This window comes from Chiloscyllium punctatum, chromosome 31 (genome assembly GCF_047496795.1).
Source record: "Chiloscyllium punctatum isolate Juve2018m chromosome 31, sChiPun1.3, whole genome shotgun sequence".
In the NCBI taxonomy this organism is placed as follows: Eukaryota; Metazoa; Chordata; class Chondrichthyes; order Orectolobiformes; family Hemiscylliidae; genus Chiloscyllium; species Chiloscyllium punctatum.
In genome coordinates, this window is record NC_092769.1 from 64,385,421 (window position 1) to 64,405,552 (window position 20,132).

At 43.6% G+C, this 20,132-nt stretch overlaps 2 protein-coding genes and 1 long non-coding RNA gene across 5 annotated transcripts in view; 2 read left to right on the forward strand and 1 right to left on the reverse strand.

The window, feature by feature from the left end:
- Window positions 1-4,431, reverse strand: part of LOC140457209 (uncharacterized) — a 31,872-nt gene extending 27,441 nt beyond the window's left edge. For 2 of the 3 annotated variants that reach the window (XM_072551297.1, XM_072551290.1), the window contains exon 1: window positions 4,313-4,431. The gene's annotated coding sequence lies outside the window, so the exon portion shown is untranslated. The remainder of the gene's footprint in view (window positions 1-4,312) is intronic. The other variant, XM_072551294.1, reaches the window with a different exon arrangement.
- The window catches only part of LOC140457170 (uncharacterized), an 85,123-nt gene that overhangs the window by 21,742 nt on the left and 43,249 nt on the right, over window positions 1-20,132 (forward strand). The gene's annotated exons all lie outside the window — the stretch shown is intronic.
- On the forward strand, window positions 4,456-11,001 carry LOC140457235 (uncharacterized). Its single transcript, XR_011953339.1, has 2 exons — window positions 4,456-4,550; window positions 7,154-11,001. It is a non-coding gene; the product is annotated as an uncharacterized lncRNA (long non-coding RNA).

Genomic DNA, 20,132 nt, shown 5'->3' on the forward strand with positions numbered 1-20,132 from the left:
GGATCTTACAGAGGTATATAAGATAATCTGAAGCATGGATAGGGTGAATGCTCTCAGTCTTTTTTCCCAGGGTTGGGGAATTGAGGACTAGAGAGCATCAGTCTAAAGTAACAGGGGAATGAATAAAAGGGAACCAAGGAGCAACTTTTGTTTACACAAAAGTTGGTATGTATATGGAATGATATGCCAGATGAATTGGTTGGGTTGGTTACATCAACAACATTTAAAAGGTATTTGGACAAATACATGGATAGGAAAGGTTAAGGAGGATATGGGCGAAGTGCAGGGAAATGGGGTAGCATGGATAGACATTTTGGTCGGCTTGGACTAGTTTGGGCTGATGGGGCTGTCTCTGTACTATAGGGCTCTATAAGTAGTAATGGGAAACAAAGAAATGTTGGAGAAACTGAATAGGTACTTTGCATTAGTCTTCATGGTGGAAGACAGCAGTAATATACCAGAGCTTCAGAAGAATCATGGGGCAGTGGTGAGTGCAGAGGCCATCACAAAGGAGAAGGTGCTGAGGAAGCTGAAATGTTTGAATGTGGCTAAATCACCCAGATGAGATGGGCTACACCCCAGTATTCTGAAGGAGAGGGCTGAGGAGATTGTGGAGACATTGGTTGTGCTCTTTAGGTAATGACTAGAGTAGGAGAGGCTGCAAAGGTGGCTGCTAAATAAGATATGAGCCCATGGTGTTTGGGGCAAGGTAATGGGTAAGGAATGGTTGACTTGCAGAAGGCAGAGAGGGTGGGAATGAAGGAGTCTTTTTCAGGATGGCAGCTGGTGACAAGTGGTGGATCGCAGGGGTTGGTGTTGGGACCACATCTATTCACGAAGTTGGCATTCACAGTCTGAATGAAAGAACCTAGGTCACCATTACTGTTTGCAGATGACACCAAGATAGGTGGAGGGGCAGGAGTGTTAAAGAACTGGGAGTCTGCAGAAGGACTTGGACAGACAAGGAGAGAGGGAAAAGAAGCGACAGATGGAATACAATGTGGGCAAGTGTGAGGTTATGCACTTTGGTAGGAAGAATGGAAGCATGGACTATTTTCTAAATGGAGAAAAACTTTGGAAATCTGAAGGACAAAGAGACTTAGGAGTCTGAGTTCAGGATTCTCTTACGAATAACATGCAGATTCATTTGGCAGTGGGAAGGCAAATGTAATGTTAGTGTTCATTTCAAAAGGATAGAATACAAGAGCAAAGATGTACTGCTGAGGCTGTATAAGGCTCTGGTTAGATTGCATTTCGAATATTGTGAGACATTTTGAGCACCGTATCTAAGGAAGGATGTGCTGCCATTGGAGATGGTTGTTATGGACCAGGCCAGTCCCCCTCAAACTATTTTCAGAAGGTAGCCTAGACCCTAACTTATTTTAAAGGCAGATGTGATGTGGATATTTAGGTGTGATGCAACTGATCAAACCACTTGGCTTTAAACAAAACAGAATTTATTTAAACACTATAGTTGAAACACAAATAAAAGAAAACAGAATGTAGAGTATGGGTAGTTCTTGAAAAACACGCCATTTGGCTATAACATTGCTGAAGAATTACAAAATGGTATTTTTGAGAATGCTTATCTCTGTTCGCAATAGCAGATTCCAGTGGGATTGGTTCGCATGCTTGTTCTGCACATGCGCCAATGTCTCTGCACCGGTCTTCGTGCCATTCTGCACATGTGCAATGTCAGCTGCTGACAGAGCAGCTTTCTGTGAGAGGTACTGCACAGAGAAAAGCTTTCTTCCATTTTTAAAATTTACTTTTGTTTTGTTAATAAATATGATTTCAACCTTCATTCAGGCTATGCTATGCTTTGTATTAGCCAATTGGATGATTTTTGAACGATGTGAGTGATATTTCTTGCTGATCTACCTAACACCTAACCCCACTTTTCCCATAGGCTCCATTATTAAGCAATTTTCTATTAAGTGAGATTTTGCTGGAACACAGCCTTGGTGTTATAAGAGAACTAACTGTAACTTAACTATTGGAAAACTTAACTGACCTGATCTTGCAACTATTACTAATTAACTGTTCCATTCCAGTAACATTCCATAAACACACCCCTTGGCAAAAAGGTAAATTCAAACATAGATTCTTACAGGCAGGAGGGAACAAAATCCAAAGAGAGATTTCAGAATAGGGTCAGAGGAGTTCTTTACTGAAGCTTGAAACTCCCCTGGACTCTCCTCTTCTGATGGCTACAGCTAAAAACAAGTTAGAAAAACTTGAACTGGGCAAACTGGCCACTCCTCTCCCATTGTTGAACAAGACTCTTTGGCATCTCTGCCTTTAGAACCTTTCTTCAAAAATTGCCTTTTTAAAGTGACAGCATTGTCACAGGTTCCAGAGGAGGTTTAGGAACTGCGAGTCTGACTTTGGCGGTGGTAAGTTGTTGACATTGATTTTGAGAGATAGGATTTATATGCATTTGGAGAGGCAAGGAATTATTGGGGATAGTCAGCATGGTTTTGTGTGAGGGAAATTGTGTCTCACAAACTTGAATCAGTTTTTTGAGGAAGTAACCAAGAAAATTGATGAGGGCAGAGCAGTAGACACTGTTTACTTGGACTTTAGAAAAGCCTTTGACATGGTTAAGCATGGTCAACTACAGGTATATAGTAAAATTAGATCACATGGGATTCAGGGTGAGATTGCCAATTGGATACAAAATTTGCTTAATGGCAGGAAACAGTGATGGTGGAGGACTGTTTTTCAGACTGGAGGCCTGTGACCAGCAACGTTCCAAAGAGATTGGTGCTTGGTCCACTTTTTTTGTCATTTATATAAATAATTTAGATAAGAATATAGAAGGCATGGTTCGTAAGTCCATGGATGACACAAAAAATGGTGATATAATGGACAGTTAAAAAGATTATCTCAGCTTACAAGGAGATCTTGATCAACTGGGCCAATGGGGTGAAGAGTGGAAGATCGAGTTAAATTTGGATAAATGTGAGTATTGCATTTTTGTACAACAAATAAAGGCAGAACCTATGCAGAGTGGTTAAGAAGGCATTTAACATGCTTGCCTCATTGCTCAGACATTTTGAGTATAGGAGTTGGGAATGTCATGTTGAGGTTGTACAGGATGATGGTGTGGCCTCTTCTGGAGAATTGTGGTCAGTTCTGGTCACCCTGTTATTGGAAGGATGTTATCATGCTGGAGAAGGGTTCAGAAGAGATTTATCAGGATGTTGCTGGGAATGAAAGGTTTGAGTTATAAGGAGAGGCTGCTTAGCTGGGACCATTTTCATCAGAGGGAGGAGGTTGAGAGGTGACCTTATAGAGGTTTGTAAAGTCATGAGGGGCATGGATAAGGTGAATTGCAAGTGGGTTTTCCTGTGGGTGGGAAATTTCAAGACTAAGGGACATGTCTTTAAGGTGAGAGGAGAAAGATTTTAAAAGGACATGAGGGGCAATTTTTTTTTACATGGAGAGTGGAGAGGAAGTGGTGAATGTGGGCACAGTTACAATGTCTAAAAGACTTTTAGGTAAGTACAAAACAGATAGGATTAGTTTAGTTTGGGATTATGTTCGACATGGACTAGTTGGACCAAAAGGTCTGTTTGCATACTGTATGACTCTATATAATAAAGATCCTGGGGATGAAGGACTTGTCGAATGTGGAATAGTTGAAGACTCTGAATCTGTACTGGAGTTTAGAAGATTGAGGGGTATCTCATTCAAACTTACAGTAAACTGAGGGGCTTGGAGAAGATGTTGTCTCTAATAGGAGCTATTAGAATCCAAGGGCACAACCTTGAAGTGAAGGGACAATCCTTTGCAACTGGCATGAGAAGGAATTTCTTCAGCTAGAGGGTGATGAACCTCTGGAACTCATTGCTGTGGAGGCCAAGTCATTGAGTATATTTAAGACGGAGATAAATAGATTTATTATCAGTAAGGGTATGAGGAGTTACAGGGAGAAGGCAGGAGAACGAGATTGAAAAACATATCAGCCACAGTCAACAGATGGAAGCCTTCATAGCCAGAATGGCCTAATTCTGTTCTAGTGTCTTAAGGTCTCTCAGTCACTTTATTCCAGAAAATGTGTGACTATAGCAGTTCAGAGAAGGCTGAGTTGTCTGATCAGGAAAGGGAGGTCAGGTTGTATTGATTGGAGTTTAGAAGAGTAAGAGCGAACTCAAATTGTAAAATATTTATGCATTCAAAAGAGATAATACCAAAGTTGAAATATGAAACAAAAAATACTACAAAAACTCAGCATAACTGAAGAAAAGCAGCTGAGATTTCTAGTTTAAAGCTTTCAAATTGTGCTGTTCTGAAATAGGAAATTAACCTTTCACTCCACATAGTTCCAGGAATACTCCCGCTTCTCATTCATTGTGATTGCTTGGAGGACCAGAAGCTTCCAGCCGGTCCGCCGACTCCGCCCCTTCTTCCTATTGGTCCCGACCTACCATCAATGACTGAGGCTGGCCGGCCCTTTGATTTGGAGCATGCGCAAGTCCGACGTTACAGCGTAGCTTGGCTCGGCCGGCCCCAGCTGGGCGGAATAAAACCAGCGAATGGATGAGGTGAGGTGGAACGGCTTCATAGATACCCTGCGCAGGCCGGAAATCATGAATAGGACGGTATCGGTGCGACATTCGAACTAGCGTGCTCCGGCTTTTTCCGGTCGAAGGCCGGACGCCCCCATGTTTAAACGAACAGCGGAACGTTGGCGCTCAAGGAAGCCCCGCCCGCTGCGCGAGTCTAGCCAAACCGTTGCACTTCGTTCTGATTGGTTGGTTCAGCGTGTTCCGGTGCCGTCAAGCCAAACCGTTGCACTTCGTTCTGATTGGTTGGTTCAGCGTGTTCCGGTGCCCTCCCGCCACGTCTATTGGTCTATACTGCCGTCAATCACACCTTTTTGTGAACATGCGCAGTGATGGGGAGGCTTTCTGGAGGGATGTGATTGTCCATGCATAGGCAAAACTTGAACATCCATTTCAAATTTCCCAGAGGTTAAAGAGTCAGTTATATTTCTCTGGGTCTGAAATCATGTGTCGGCCAGACCAAGTAAATAATGCCTTCCCTAAAGGGGAAGCTGATGGATTTTTCAGACAATCGACAATGGTCACAGGCTCTTAATTCTAACCTTTTATATTGAATTCAAATTCCACGACTTGCCATGGTAGGATTTGAACTCGGTACCCAGAACATCACCTGGGTCTCTGGGTTCATACTCAGCGGGTCTGGTAGCATCTGCAGATTTAGCAGCGTTTCACTTGTACCTCTTTCAATTTGGTCTGTTGCATTCGTTGCTGCCAGTGCGGTCTCCTCTATATCGGAGAGACTGGGTGATCGCTTTGCTGAGCACCTTCGGTATGAACGCAGTCAGGTCCCGGACCTTCCCGTGGCTTGCCACTTCAACACATAATCCTGTTCCCATGCCCACATGTCTGTCCTTTGGCCTTGCTGCAATGTTCCAGTGAAGCTCAACGCAAACTGGAGGAACAGCATCTCCTCTCCCGACTAGGCACGTTACAGCCTGCCGGTCTCAACATTGTATTCAACAACTTCAGATGATTATCCTATCTCGATTCCTCTGTTTTCATACTGCTCCGTAATTTTATTTTTTATATATTTCTTTCACTCTTCTGTACCTCTTATTTCTTGATTGTCTCTCTTTTTCTCGGTCCCCAATCTCATCACCTTTTTCCTCTCCTCTTCCCCCCCCCCCTTTGCTACCTTTCTCCCCTGTTTTCCATTTTGCCTCTGCTTCACCCATCCCCCACGTATTTTGTCACATAACACTGGCTTCAGCCTTGGTCATTCACCGCTCCTAATCTCCCTATAATCTTTCTATGCACTGTCATTATCACCTTTGCTTCTGGATCCATGACTCACCTTCTCTCAGCCTAGTATGAAGGGCTTTTGCCCGAAACGTTGATTTCGCTGCTCGTTGGATGCTGCCTGAACTGCTGTGCTCTTCCAGCACCACTAATCCAGTATTTGGTTTTCAGCATCTACAGTCATTGTTTTTACCTAGTATAAATACCTCCCTATTCCTTTTTTTAAAGCTTTGACAAAGGATCAGTTAGACTCGAAACGTCAGCTCTTTTCTCTCCTTACAGATGCTGCAAGACTTGCTGAGATTTTCCAGCATTTTCTCTTTTTTTTGGTTTCAGATTCCAGCATCCGCAGTTATTTGCTTTTATATTAGAGAGTTAACGCTTTGGGTCCACAGATCCTTCTTCACAAATTATCGTAGCCAGGAAAAGATTGGAGGATAAAAAGCAAAGAACTGTGGGTGCTATATAACACAGATGCTGCCAGGCCAGCTGAGTTTTTTCCAGTAGTTTTCTGACTTTTGTTTCTGATTTCCAGCATCTACATTTCTTTGTTACTTTTCTCTCTGGATTAATAGATGGCAATAATATCTTTCGGCCACTACCTCCCACTGCTAGAGCATAAGGCATTGGAGCAGAAATTAGGCCATTCAGCCCATTGAGTCTGCTCTGCCATTCAATCATGGCTGATAAGTTTCTCAGCCCCATTCTCCTGCTTTCTCCCCATAACCCTTGATCCCCCTGATACTTAAGAACCTATCTATCTCAGTTTTAAATATACTCAATGACTTGGCCTCCACAACCTTCTGTGGTGATGAATTCCATAGATTCACCACTCACTAGCTAAAGAAATCTCTCGTGGTCTCTGTTCTAAAAGGTCTTCCCTTTACTCTAAGGCTATGCCCTTGGTCCCTAGTCTCTTCTGCCAGTGGAAACATCTTCTCAACATCTAATCTGTCCAGACCATTCACTATTCTGTATGATTCAATTAAATACCTCCTCATCCTTTTGAATTCCGTCAAGTATAGACTCAGAGTCCTCAAATGTTTCTCATATGTTAAGCTTTTCATTCCTGGGACTATTCTCGGGAATCTCCTCTGAACATGCTTCAAGGCCAGAATATCCTTCCTGAAATATGGGGCCCAAAACTGTGCACAATTCTGCAAATGTGGTCTGACCAAAAGTGTTGTTGCCTCTCCAGCATGTGGAGGATACAATGGAGCTGGTAGCTGGCCCAGGTGGTACTGAGAGCACTGTGAAGCCAGACCCTGATCCAGAGCCATCAGCTCCTGGTCTTATAGTCATTTTTCTCTCTGTGTCTCTCTCTCTCTCTCTCTCTCTCTGAGGTACAGTGGAACAGCAGTCACCCTGGAGCAGCAAGTTCACATGAGTGGCGGGTTTGGAGGCGAACAATATTTGCCCTCTAGTTTTTGACACCCCCACCTCAGGGAAAAGACCATGTCTATTTACACCATCTATGCCCCTCATGATTTTATAAATCTCTATATAAGGTCACCCCTCAGCCTCCGAAGCTCAAAAGAAGATTGAACGTAGCCACTTCATTGAAGTTAAGTTGTTCCTTGGATTTGTGTTTTACTTGTTTTAGAAACCACCCAGTCCTATCTGATTTATATATTTGGTAAATAGGCATAAGATTAGATTACTTAGTGTGAAAACAGACCCTTCGGCCCATCAAGTCCACACCGACCTGCCGAAGCACTACCCACCCAGACCCATTCCCCTACATTTTACCCTTCACCTAACACTTCGGCCAATTTAGCGTGGCCAATTCACCTAACCTGCACATTTTTGGACTGTGGCAGGAAACCAGAGCACCCGGAGGAAACCCGCACGGACACAGGGCGAATGTGTAAACTCCACACAGTCAGTGGCCTGAGGTGGGAATTGAACCTGGGTTTTCTGGCTCTGTGAGGCAGCAGTGCTAACCACTGTGCCACCATGCCGCCACTAATCAGCTAATTGCTGATTATGTTGGACAGTGGAGTAGGGAGAACTATAACGGTTCTGATTTGCATTGTGGGTGAATTGATGTTCAAAACACATCAACATTCTTACTGCACCCACAAAGATCAGCTCAAGGGGGAGGGGGTTTCTGTACATTTTTTTTTCTGAACATTAGAAAACTAATAATTATGATTAAGAAATTAAATAGGAGGATCTCAAGAGCAGTAAGCTCAGGAGTGCTCTCCGTGCTTAATGAATATAAGAACAGGAAGATCGAGCAATTGCACTCATGGCAGTGGAACAGGTGTAGGAGGGAGAGCATCAGGTTTCTGAGCAATTGTGACCAGTTGTGAGGCAGTGAGACCTGGACAACCTGGATAGGTTACACCTCAATGGGACTGGAATGGATATCTTGCTAACAAAACTCATAAAGGCGAGTTGATGTATGTAATATATTTACTTTTTCAGAAGGCTTTTGATTGTCCTCAAAGGAGGCTAGTTAGAAAAATTAAGATGGAATTATAAGTAATCCTGTTGAAGCAGGCCATTCGGCCCATTGAGTCCGCACCAACTCTCTGAAGAGTGTCCACCCCATCTCCACAATTCTGCATTTCCCATGGCTAGTCCACCTAACCTACACATCTCTGGACATTTTGGGCAATTTATCATGGCCAATTCACCTAACCTGCACATCTTTGGATTGTGCGAGGAAACTGGAGCACCAGGAGGAAACCCACGCAGGCACAGGGAGAACATAAAAAATCTATACAGACCGTCACTCAAGGGTGATATTGAACCTCAGCACTGTGAGGCAGCAGTGATAACCAGTGAGCCACTGTGCTGCCTTGTACTGGCATGCATTAAGGATTGGCCAACAGATAGATAGAAAACAGATTAGAAATAAATCCATCGACCTCCCATTGGCAGGTTGTGATTGGTGGAGTATTGCAAAGATCAGTACTTAGGGTCTGATCACTAATCAGTGATGAGTGATTACTAAATATAAATATCAGTGATTTGGCGTTGGGGACCAAGTGTAATGTTTCCAAATTTGCAAATATTATAAAAGGCAAATGTGTAGTGAGGAGAATGTTAAGTGGAACTAAGCAGATGGAACATAATGTGAAATGTCAGGTCATCCACTTTACTAGGAAGAACAGATGCTGGATATGATTTAAAAAGAAAGGCTGGATCGACTGGGACTTTTTATTCGAGCACAGAAAGTTGAGAGATGATCTGAAAGAGGTTTGGAAAATCATGAGGGGTATGGATAAGGTTAAAGGTAGGTGTACCTTCCCTAGGAGGGGAGATTTCAATACTAGGGTTTTATTTTTAAGGTGAGAGGAGAGATATTTAGAAAAGACGAGAGGCAAATTTTTTACCTGGGGTGGTTTATTTATGGAATGAACCACCTGAGGAAGTAGTGGATGTGGGCACAGTTACAATGTTTAAAAGACATTTGGTTAAGTACATGAATAGGAAATGTTTGGAGGGATGTAGGCAGAGGGGTGGACTAGTTTAGTTTGGGATCATGTTTTGCATGGACTGGTTGAAGGTTCTGTTTCCATGCTGTGATTCTATGTGGAGTATTCTACAGGAAGATCGAGCAATTGCACTCATGGCAGTGGAACAGGTGTAGGAGGGAGAGCATCAGGTTTCTGAGCAATTGTGACCAGTTGTGAGGCAGTGAGACCTGGACAACCTGGATAGGTTACACCTCAATGGGACTGGAATGGATATCTTGCTAACAAAACTCATAAAGACGAGTTGATGTATGTAATATATTTACTTTTTCAGAAGGCTTTTGATTGTCCTCAAAGGAGGCTAGTTAGAAAAATTAAGATGGAATTATAAGTAATCCTGTTGAAGCAGGCCATTCGGCCCATTGAGTCCGCACCAACTCTCTGAAGAGTGTCCACCCCATCTCCACAATTCTGCATTTCCCATGGCTAGTCCACCTAACCTACACATCTCTGGACATTTTGGGCAATTTATCATGGCCAATCCACCTAACCTGCACATCTTTGGATTGTGCGAGGAAACTGGAGCACCAGGAGGAAACCCACCCCATCTCCACTAAAGGTCTTTAGTGTCCCTGTTAGTAAATAATTAAGACTAATATGTAAGTGTAGCAGGCTATTAAGAAGGCTCATAGAATGGTAGCCTTTATTGCATGAGGATTTGAGTACAGGAGCAGTATCACTTGTACAGAAACTTTTTTAAACCACACCTGAATTACCAAAATTCACCACTGAGAAGGACCAGGTCAGAAATCACACAGCACCAGGTTATAGTTCAATGGGTTTATTTCAAATCACAAGCTTTTGGAGCACTGTTCTAACATGGCTTCACCTGACAAAGGAGTATGCTCTGAAAGTTTGTGATTTCAAATACAGAACAACCTCAGTTTTCTGAACAAGATCTCAAGGTCCCATAAAATCATTACATCAAAGAGGCATTACCAACAATGGTGCGACGATTGTGTCTTTTGTTTACAATGATTAAAAATGAATTTGGATTACCTGTCCTGAAGAACACATGAAAACACTGCAAAAACAAAGAAACACAAGCAATTCAAGCAAAAGCGACTGGATATCTTTTACATAAGGGTTAGTTATGTAGCCCTTTACAAAAGTAAGTGCTTTATTCCAGTCACTTTAGCAGGCTGTTCATGAAAAAAAACGGCAGAGAAAGTAAACGCATGAATGAGGTGGTGCTTCTGTCTTTCTTCCAGACACTGAGTTCAGAGGAAACTGACAAATGCTCTTTGTGATTTTAGAAGCTGTTGAGGACCTTGGTTAATGCTGGGATTTCCATACTTCTGTGATGGTGAGGGTTTCCTCCTTCTCGGTTTAACTGGACTTGGCAATTTGCTCCTCGCAGCCTGAAATGTTGCTTTAGTATTATTTCCTGCTGCTAAAATACCAATATACTTCTGAACAAAACACTTAAAAATCTACAACTTGCAGAACGCGAAGATTAGTTTGTTTAAATAGCAGACTTGTCAAATTATAGATTTAAACAAACTCTGGTAGAGCACAGCGTTAGATCCTCAAGTCTCCACTGGACATATGTAGAGCGCTTAAGGAATATTTGAAGATTTGGCTCCCACCTCAATGAATTTTATTTACACAAGAAGTGATTTTATTTGTAACGTCATGAATTTTTAAGCAATATCCAGTGTTTGTACACATTTTACTGAGTGAATGAAATAAAAACTGTAAACGTGCTTTTTTAATGTTTTATGTTCAGTATGGCTTCCTTTGTTTACGATCTGATCAGTTATCCGAACAAAATATTTCCCCGTCCGTAACGTTCGGATAATCAAGGTTGTTCTGTAAACCTGTTCCAACTAAAACCTGGTGTCATGTGACTTCTGACTTTGTCCACCCCAGTCCAACACTGCCACCTCTACATCATAGAAGTACCAGGGTAACAGGTGGATGTGAACATCATCACCTCCAGGTTCCCATCCAAGTCTAACACTAGCCTGACTTGTCTGACATCCAATGCTGCATGAGCAGAAATTTTCTCCATTTAAATATTGGAAAGATCAACTCCATTGCCTTGCCACCGGCTCCATTGCCCTTCCTACAGCATGAAGACAGGCCCTTTGGCCCAAACTTGGCCTATATCCTTTTAATCCTTTCCTATCCATGTATTTGTCCGAATGCCTTTTAAATGTTGTTAATGTACCCGCCTCAACCACTTCCGCTGCCAGCTCATTCCACGTGCGTACCACCATCTGTGTAAAAAAGATGCCCCTCAAGTTCCCTTTTATTGGTTCCCCTCTAACCTTAAACAGATGCCTCATATGATCTTGTACACCTCTGTAAGGTTCCCCCTTCGGTCTCCTACACTCTAAAGAAGAAAATCCCAGCTTGTCCAATCTCTCCCTACAACTCAGACTATTGAGTCCAGGCAACATCCTTGTAAATTTCTTCTTCACTGTTTCACAAGGTGACCAAAACTGAACACAATACTCCAAGTGTGGCCTCACCAATGTCCTGTACAACTGCAATATAACTTCCCAACTTCTATACTCATGTCTGATGAAGGCCAGTATGCCAAAAGCCTCCTTCACCTCCCTGTCTACCTGGGACTCCATTTTCAGAAAACCGTGCACCTGAACTCCAGGATCCCTTGATCCCACGATACTCCTTCAGGCTCTACCAATCACCATGAAACTCCTGCTTTGATAGGACTTTCCAAAATGGAAGACCTAACATTTATCTATATTAAATTCCTTTGCCATTTCTCAGCCCACTTCCCCAATTGATCAATTAATAGAGTCATTGAGTCATACAGAATGGAAACACACCCTTCAGTCCAACCAGTCCATGCTGACCATAATCCTAAACTAAACTAGTCCCTGCTGCCTGCATTTGGCCCATATCCCTCCAAACATTTCTTAGTCATGTATTTATCTAAATCACTTTTAAACATTGTAAATTTACTCACATGCACTACTTCTAGAGATTCATTTCACACATGAACCACTCTGTGTAAATCTTTCTCCTCTCACCTGAAAAATACGCCTGAGTCTTGAAACCCTCCTTCCTAAGTAGAAGACACCTCCATTCACCTTATCTATACCCCTCATGATCTTTTAAACTTTTATAAGATCACCTCTCAACCTCCTGTGCCTATCCAGTCTCTCCTTATAAGTCAAACCTTTCATTTCTGGCAAGATCCTGGTAAATCTCTTCTGATTTAATTACATCCTTCCTATAACAGGACAACCAGAACTGGCCACAATATCCAGAAGAGGCATCACCAAGGTCCTGTATAACCTTAACATAATGTCCCAACTCCTATACTCAAACATCTGAGCAATTAAAGCGTGCTAGAAGCCTTCTTAACGACCCTATCTCAATGTGATACAAAACTTCAAAGAATTATGTACCTGAACCCCTAAGTCTTTTTTTGTTCCACAACTACCCAAGGCCCTACTTTTCATTGCAAAAGTTCTGACCTTGTTTGTATTACCAAAATGCAATAGTTCATTTATCAAATTAAACTCCATCTGCCACTCTTCAGCCCATTGACCCAACTAATCAAGAGCTATTTGTAATCTTCGATAACCTTCTTCACTGTCCACTATACCACAATCTTGTTGTCATTTCCAAACTTACTTAGTCCATCTACATCAACGGTGCAGAGGTTGAGATCGTCATGTTCTGAGAAGTGACGATAATCCCCACATAGATGTGATGGTCAAGAAGGTACAACGACACCCCTTCTTCCTTCGGCAGGTTAAGAAATTCAGCACGTCCATAAGGACCCTCACCAACTTTTATAGATACACCATAGAAAGCATACAAAGCGGGTGCATAATGGCCTGGTATGGCAACTGCTCTGCCTAGGACCAGAAGAAATTACAGAAGGTTGTGTGCACAGCCCAGACCATCACGGAAGCCAACCTTCCATCCATAGACTCCATTTACACTTCCTGATGCCGCAGAAAGGCTATCAACATCATCAAAGATCCCTCCCACCCCGTTAATGCTCTCCTCCAACCTCATCCGTCAGGCAGCAGATACAGAAGCTTGAACACACGCACCAACAGATTAAAGAACTGCTTTTTCCCTCCTGTTATTACACTGATAAATGGACTTGAGGAATCGAGGGCTTATGCCCGAAACATCGACTCTCCTGCTCCTTGGATGCTGCCTGACCTGCTGTGCTTTTCCAGCATCACACTTTTCGACTCTAATCTCCAGCATCTGCAGTCCTCGCTGTCTCCTGATAAATATACTCTCTAACTTCAAATAATGTTGATCTTGATAATACTGATCTTGCTTCACACACTGTTTGTGCAGTGTAACCTGTATTCCTCACTCTGTCCAAGCACCCTATGATCTGTATGTCTTTGCCTATTATGATCTCCTGTACTGTTCACAAACAAAGCTTTTCACTGTACTTAGGTACATACGACAATGAATAAAATCAAATCAGATCCGTTCTATATTTTCATCGAAATCGTTATATAAATGACAAGTAAAAGTGGATCCAGCACCAATTATTGTGGACCACTGCTGGTCATAGGCCTCCAGTCAAAAACAACCCTCTGTATCCTGCTGTTAAACCAATTTTGTATCCAACTGGCAAGCTCACCCTGAATCCAGTGACCTAACTTTACTAGTTACTCTACCATGCGGAACCTTGTCAAAGTCCAAGTAAACAATGTCTGTTGCTCTGCCCTCATCAATCTTCTGGGTTACTTCGTCAAAAAATCTCAGTTAAGTTTGTGAGACACTGTCTTCCTCGCACAAAGCAGAAAAGGGAAATCCCTGGGAATTACAGGCCAGTCAGTCTTACGTCAGTGGTAAGCAAGGTACTAGAAAGGATTCTGAGAGATAGGATTTATGACTATTTGGAAAAAAACATAGTTTGATTAAAGATAGTCAGCACGGCTATGTGAGGGGCAGGTCATGCCTCACAAGCCTTAATGAGTTATTTGAGGATGGGACAAGTTGATGAAAGTTGAGCAGTGGATGTGGTTTACATGGATTTCAATAATGCATTTGATAAAGTCCCCCATGGTAGGCTCATTCAAAAAGTTAGAAAGTACAGGATACAGGGGAATTTGGCTGTCCGGATACAGAATTAACTGGCCGAAAGACGACAGCCAGTGGTAATGGATGGAAAGTAATCCGCCTGGAGATAGGTGACCAGTAGTGTCCGCAGGAACCTGTTCTTGGGCCTGTGCTCTCTATAATTTTCACAAATGACTTGGATGAGAAAGTGGAAGAGTGGGTTAGTAAGTTTGCCGATGACACAAAGATCGGCGGTGTTGTAGATAGTGTCAAGGGCTGTTGCAGGCTACAACATGACTGACAGGATGCAGAGCTGGCTGAGAAGTGACAGATAGAGTTCAACCTGGATAAATGAGAAGTGATTCATTTTGGAAGGCCAAATTTGAATGCTAAATACAGACATAAATACAGGATTCTTGGCAGTGTGGAGGAACAGCGGGATCTTGAGGTTCATGTGTATAGATCCCTCAAAGTTGCCACCCAAGTTGATAGGGTTGTTAAGAAGACGTATGGTGTTTTGGATTTCACTAACAGGGGGATTGAATTTAAGAGACACGAGGTTTTGCTGCAGCTCAATAAAACCCTGGTTAGACTACACGTGGAATATTGTGTCCATTTCTGGTCCCCTCATTATAGGAAGGATGTAGATACTTTAGAGAGGGTGCAGAGGAGATTTACCAGGATTGGAGGGCTTGTCTTATGAAGAGAGGTTGAGTGAGCTTAGGCTTTTCACACTGGAAAGAAGAAGGAAGAGAGGTGACTTGATGGAGATGTACAAGATAGCATAGATAGCCAGAGACTTTTCCCCAGGGCAGAAATGGCTGTCACGAGGGGTCATAATTTTAAGGTGATTGTAGGAAGGTATAGGGGAGATGTCAGAGGTAGGTTTAACACGGGAGAGTGGTGGGTGCACTGCCAGCGATGGTACTAGAGTCAGAGACATTAGAAATATTTAAGTAACACGTGGACGGCAGTAAATTGAGGGGTGCATTGGTTAGGTTGATCTTAGATTAAAATAAATGTTCAGTGCAACATCGTGGGCTGAAGGGCCTGTACTCTGCTGTATTGTTCTATGTTTGAAAGCCATGCTGACTATCTCTAATCATTCCTTGCCTTCTAACTGCATATAAATCCCATCTTTCAGAATCATTTCTAACAACCTATCCACTACTGAAGTCAGACTCACAGGTCTGTAGTTCCCAAGCTTCTCCTTGTATCTCTTCTTAAACTAAAGCATATTTGCCACTCTCCTGTCATCCAGCACCTCACCTTAGTTATAGATGAGACAAATATTTCTGCAAGGGGCCCTACAGTTTCCTCGCCAACTTCCCACAAAGTCTTGAGTTACACTAGATCAAGTCCCAGAGATTTATCCACCTTAAATTTTCTGAGACCTTCAGCACTTCCTCTTCTGTTCTGTGAACTGCTTTTAAAATATCAGTATTTATTTCCCTGAGGTCTCTAGCCTCCATTTCTTTCTCCACAGTAATGTTAGAGCCTTGGGAAGTGTTGTCGAATAGAGGGACGTTGAGGTGCAGGTACATAGTTCCTTGAAAATGGACTCACAGGTAGACAGGATGCCCTCATCGGTCAGACAGCACTGACTCCAAGAGTTGGGATGTCGTGTTACTGCTGTGCAAGATATTGGTAAGGCCACTGGGCACAATTCTGGTCATCCTGCTTTGGGGGCAGCATGATGGCTCAGTGGTTAGCCATCTGCCCCAGGGACCAAAGTTCGATTCCAGCCTCGGGCAACTGTCTGTGTGGAGTTTGGATATTCTCCCTGTGTCTGCGTGGGTTTCCTCCCACAGTCCAAAGATGTGCAGGTTAGGTGGCCATGCTAAATTGCCCGTAATGTTAGCTGTATTAGTCAGGAGAAAGTGAGGACTGCAGATGCTGGAGATCAGAGCTGAAAATGTGTTGCTGGAAAAGCGCAGCAGGTCAGGCAGCATCCAAGAAGCAGGAGAATCGACGTTTCAGGCATGAGCCCTTCTTCAAGAATGAGGAAAGTGTGCCAAGCAGGCTAAGATAAAAGGTAGGGAGGAGGGGCGTTGGAAATGCGATAGGTAGAAGGAGGTTAAGGTGAGGGTGATAGGCCGGGGGGGGGGGGGAGAGGTCAGTAAGAAGATTGCAGGTTAGGAAGGTGGTGCTGACTTCGAGGGTTGGGACTGAGACAAGGTGGGGGAAGGGGAAATGAGGTAACTGGAGAAATCTGAGTTCATCCCTTGTGGTTGGAGGGTTCCTAGGCGGAAGATGAGGCGCTCTTCCTCCAACTGTCGTGTTGCTATGGTCTGGCGATGGAGGAGTCCAAGGACCGGCATGTCCTCAGTGGAGTGGGAGGGGGAGTTGAAGTGTTGAGCCACGGGGTGGTTGGGTTGGTTGGTCCGGGTGTCCCAGAGGTGTTCTCTGAAACGTTCCAAAAGTCTCCCCAATATAGAGGAGGCCACATCAGGTGCAGCGGATGCAGTAAATGATGTGTGTAGAGGTGCAGGTGAATTTGTGGCGGATATGGAAGGATTCCTTGGGGCCTTGGAGGGAAGTAAGGGGGGAGGTGTGGGCGCAAGTTTTGCATTTCTTGCGGTTGCAGGGGAAGGTGCTGGGAGTGGAGGTTGGGTTGGTGGGGGGTGTGGACCTGACGAGGGAGTCACAGAGGGAGTGGTCTTTTCGGAACGCTGATAGGGGAGGGGAGGGAAATGTTTCCCTGGTGGTGGGGTCCGTTTGGAGGTGGCGGAAATGACGACGGATGATACAATGTATATGAAGGTTGGTGGGGTGGTAGGTGAGGACCAGTGGGGTTCTGTCCTGGTGGTGATTGGAGGGGCGGGGTTCAAGGGCGGAGGAGCGGGAAGTGGAGGAGATGCGGTGGAGAGCATCGTCGACCATGTCTGGGGGGACAATTAGTCAGGAGTAAATGTAGGGTAGGGTAAGCTGCGTGGGTTACTCTCCAAAGAGTCGATGTGGACCTGTTGGGCCAAATGACCTGTTTTTCACACTAGGTAATCTAATCCAAAGGAAGGATGTTACTAAAGATTTATAAGCATGTTACTGAGACTGAGGGGTTTGAGGAGAGGCTGGGACTTTTTTCCTTGGAGCATAGGAGGCTGAGGGGATTATCTTGCGAAAGCATAGATAAGGTGAATAGCCAAGGTCTTTTCCCCAGTGTAGGGGAGTCAAAAACTACAGGGCATAAAGTGAGAGGGGAAAGAATCACAAGAGGTGGAGAGGCAACTTTTTAACACTGCGGGTGGTGAGTGAATGGAATGAGCTGCCAGAGGAACTGGTAGAGGCGGGTACAATTCCCCATTTAAAAGACATTTGGACAGGTGCAGGGATAGGAAGAGTTTCTACGGATATGGGACAAATGCAGGCAAGTGGGACTAGATGAGTCTAGAACACCAGGTAGGCCTTGCAGGTGTTGGGCTGAAGAGTCTGTTTCCATGTGGTATGACTCTGAGACAGATTATAGAACACAGGCCCTTCAGCCCTCAATGCTGTGCCAGCCTTTTATCCCACTCTAAAGATCAAACCTACATATCCTTCACTTGTTGATCTATAGCGAATCAGTAGTTACAGGGAAAGTGGACGTGAAGAATGTCGGATCAGCAGTACTCCTTATTGAATACTGGAGGAGGCTCGAATAGCTAAGTGGCCTACTCCTTTTTCCTATGGTATTATCTCAGCTCCATTTTAAACCACTCTCAGGAAGCTTCTGCTGATGACACTGAGATGGCTGCTGCGCATGCTCCACTCGGCCATTCTCCCCCAACAAACATGGTGGCCTTACACGCGCGACGTTGCGCGTTGCCCCGCTAAAGATGGCGACCGTTGACAAGGGCCTAGCACACAGAGCTATCGCAACCCCCCCCCCCCACTCAGTGCAAATAGGGGACCCGTAGCTCCTTTTTGAAGTTTAAAGCTTATATAATATTTCATCGAAAGCTCTCGGTCGACGCGCCAAATAGAATACTTTTCCCCCTCCCACAGAGTCTCACCGTTTATGAGTCCGTGAAATAAAACCTCCCCCGTCGCCATTACTCGCTGAGCGCATGCTCCCTGTAGTATACGGAACTGCGCCTGTGCACTGCTCTCCCATTGTGGACACTCACCTCGGAGAATGCTGGGTAAATCCTCCACTGTTGACCATTGCAGTAAGGCAATTGTGACTTGTTGCTGAATGTCATCAACTTGTGGAAGGGAAACTTGATTTGGAAAGTCTAATGATCAATCTTGAAACTATAGTGCATGCATTCTCCCATCAGCTGCCAGAAAGAAGGCAATTGGTGATGAAGCAGGAGTTAAAACAACTGGTTGGTGTTCTTGCACAGATCCCTTAAAGCGAATCGCCAGTATGAATATATGGAGTAGACGAACGCACAAGTTGGAGACAGGAGTTGCACACTCATTCACTGATCCACCATCCAATGAGTTACAGAGTCACAAAACAGTTCGGTCCAACTCGTCCATATCAACCAAGTTTCCCAAACCAAACAGGTCCCTCTTGCCTGCATTCAGCCCATATCCCATTAAACATTTCCTATTCATGTAACCATCCTTTTAAATGTCTTTAAATGTGACAACTGTACCTGCATCAACCACATCCTCTGGCAGTTCATTCCACATATGAACCACCCTCTGTGTGAAAACATTTCTCCTCAGGTCCCTTTTAAATCTGTCTCCTCTCACCTTAAAACTATGCCCCCTAGTTTTCAACTCCCCCACCTTTGGGAAAAGACTTTTGCAGTTCATCTTATCCATGACCCTCATGATTTATAAACTTTAAGGTCACCCCTCAGTCCCCGCCTATCCATATAACTCAAACCCTTGAGTCGCAGCAGCATCCTGGTAAATCTTTTCTGAAACCTCTCCAATTTAATGATATTTTTCCTACTGCAAGGTGACTAAGTTCATGGCTAATATTATCAGTGTGATCTTGCGGTACAATTGCAGCATATCTGACTCTGCATCAGAAGGCTGTGTGTTCAAATCATGTTAGGGTCACATGTTTGAATGTAACTAAACTGCCTGGGTTTTGTATCAGCTTAGAGCTTGTTGTCCACTGATTTCCAATTATCCAAATCCTTTCAGATACGGTGTAGCAGCACCAGTGATGCAGGTTCAACTCCAGCCTTGGGCAACTGTCTTTGTGGAGTTTGCGGTGTCAGTGCAGACTCAATGGGCCAAATGGCCTCCTTCTACTGTAGGGATTGTATCAACTGATGACTGAATATTCTGGTCTCTCCCAATAACTTTCTATCTCCTTCCTTACTAATCTACCACTGCCTAATAAAACATACAATGATTCTGCTTCTACTACCTATTGAGGAAGAGAGTTCTTAATAATTGTGTCTTTCTGTGAGAAAGTATTCTTTCTTATCTCTGCCTCAATAGGAAGATACTTTATTTTCCCAACAGTGATCCCAAGTTCTAGAGTTTACAAAAGGAAAATTGCACTTTGGCTATTATCACTCTTTGTTATTCATACACTTGGGTCAAATCTTTCTGCATCTTAGAAATCTGCAATTTCTCACCACTTAAATGATATATTTCTTTCTTTTATCCTTTCTGCCATTTTCTCATACTAAACTGCATTTACCAAATATTTGCCCCATCATTTAACTTATCTACTTCTCTTTTGTATCCTCCTGATGTCAAAGAACAATACAGCACAGGAACGATCTCTTCAGCGCTCCAATTCTGTGCTAATACATTTTGCCTTTCCATACTAAAGCTTCTCACAATGTTGCATTCTATCTATCTTTGTGTCCTGATCAAATGTCAAATCAAATTCTGTGAAAGCCTTCATCCAAATGATTTGTATAAA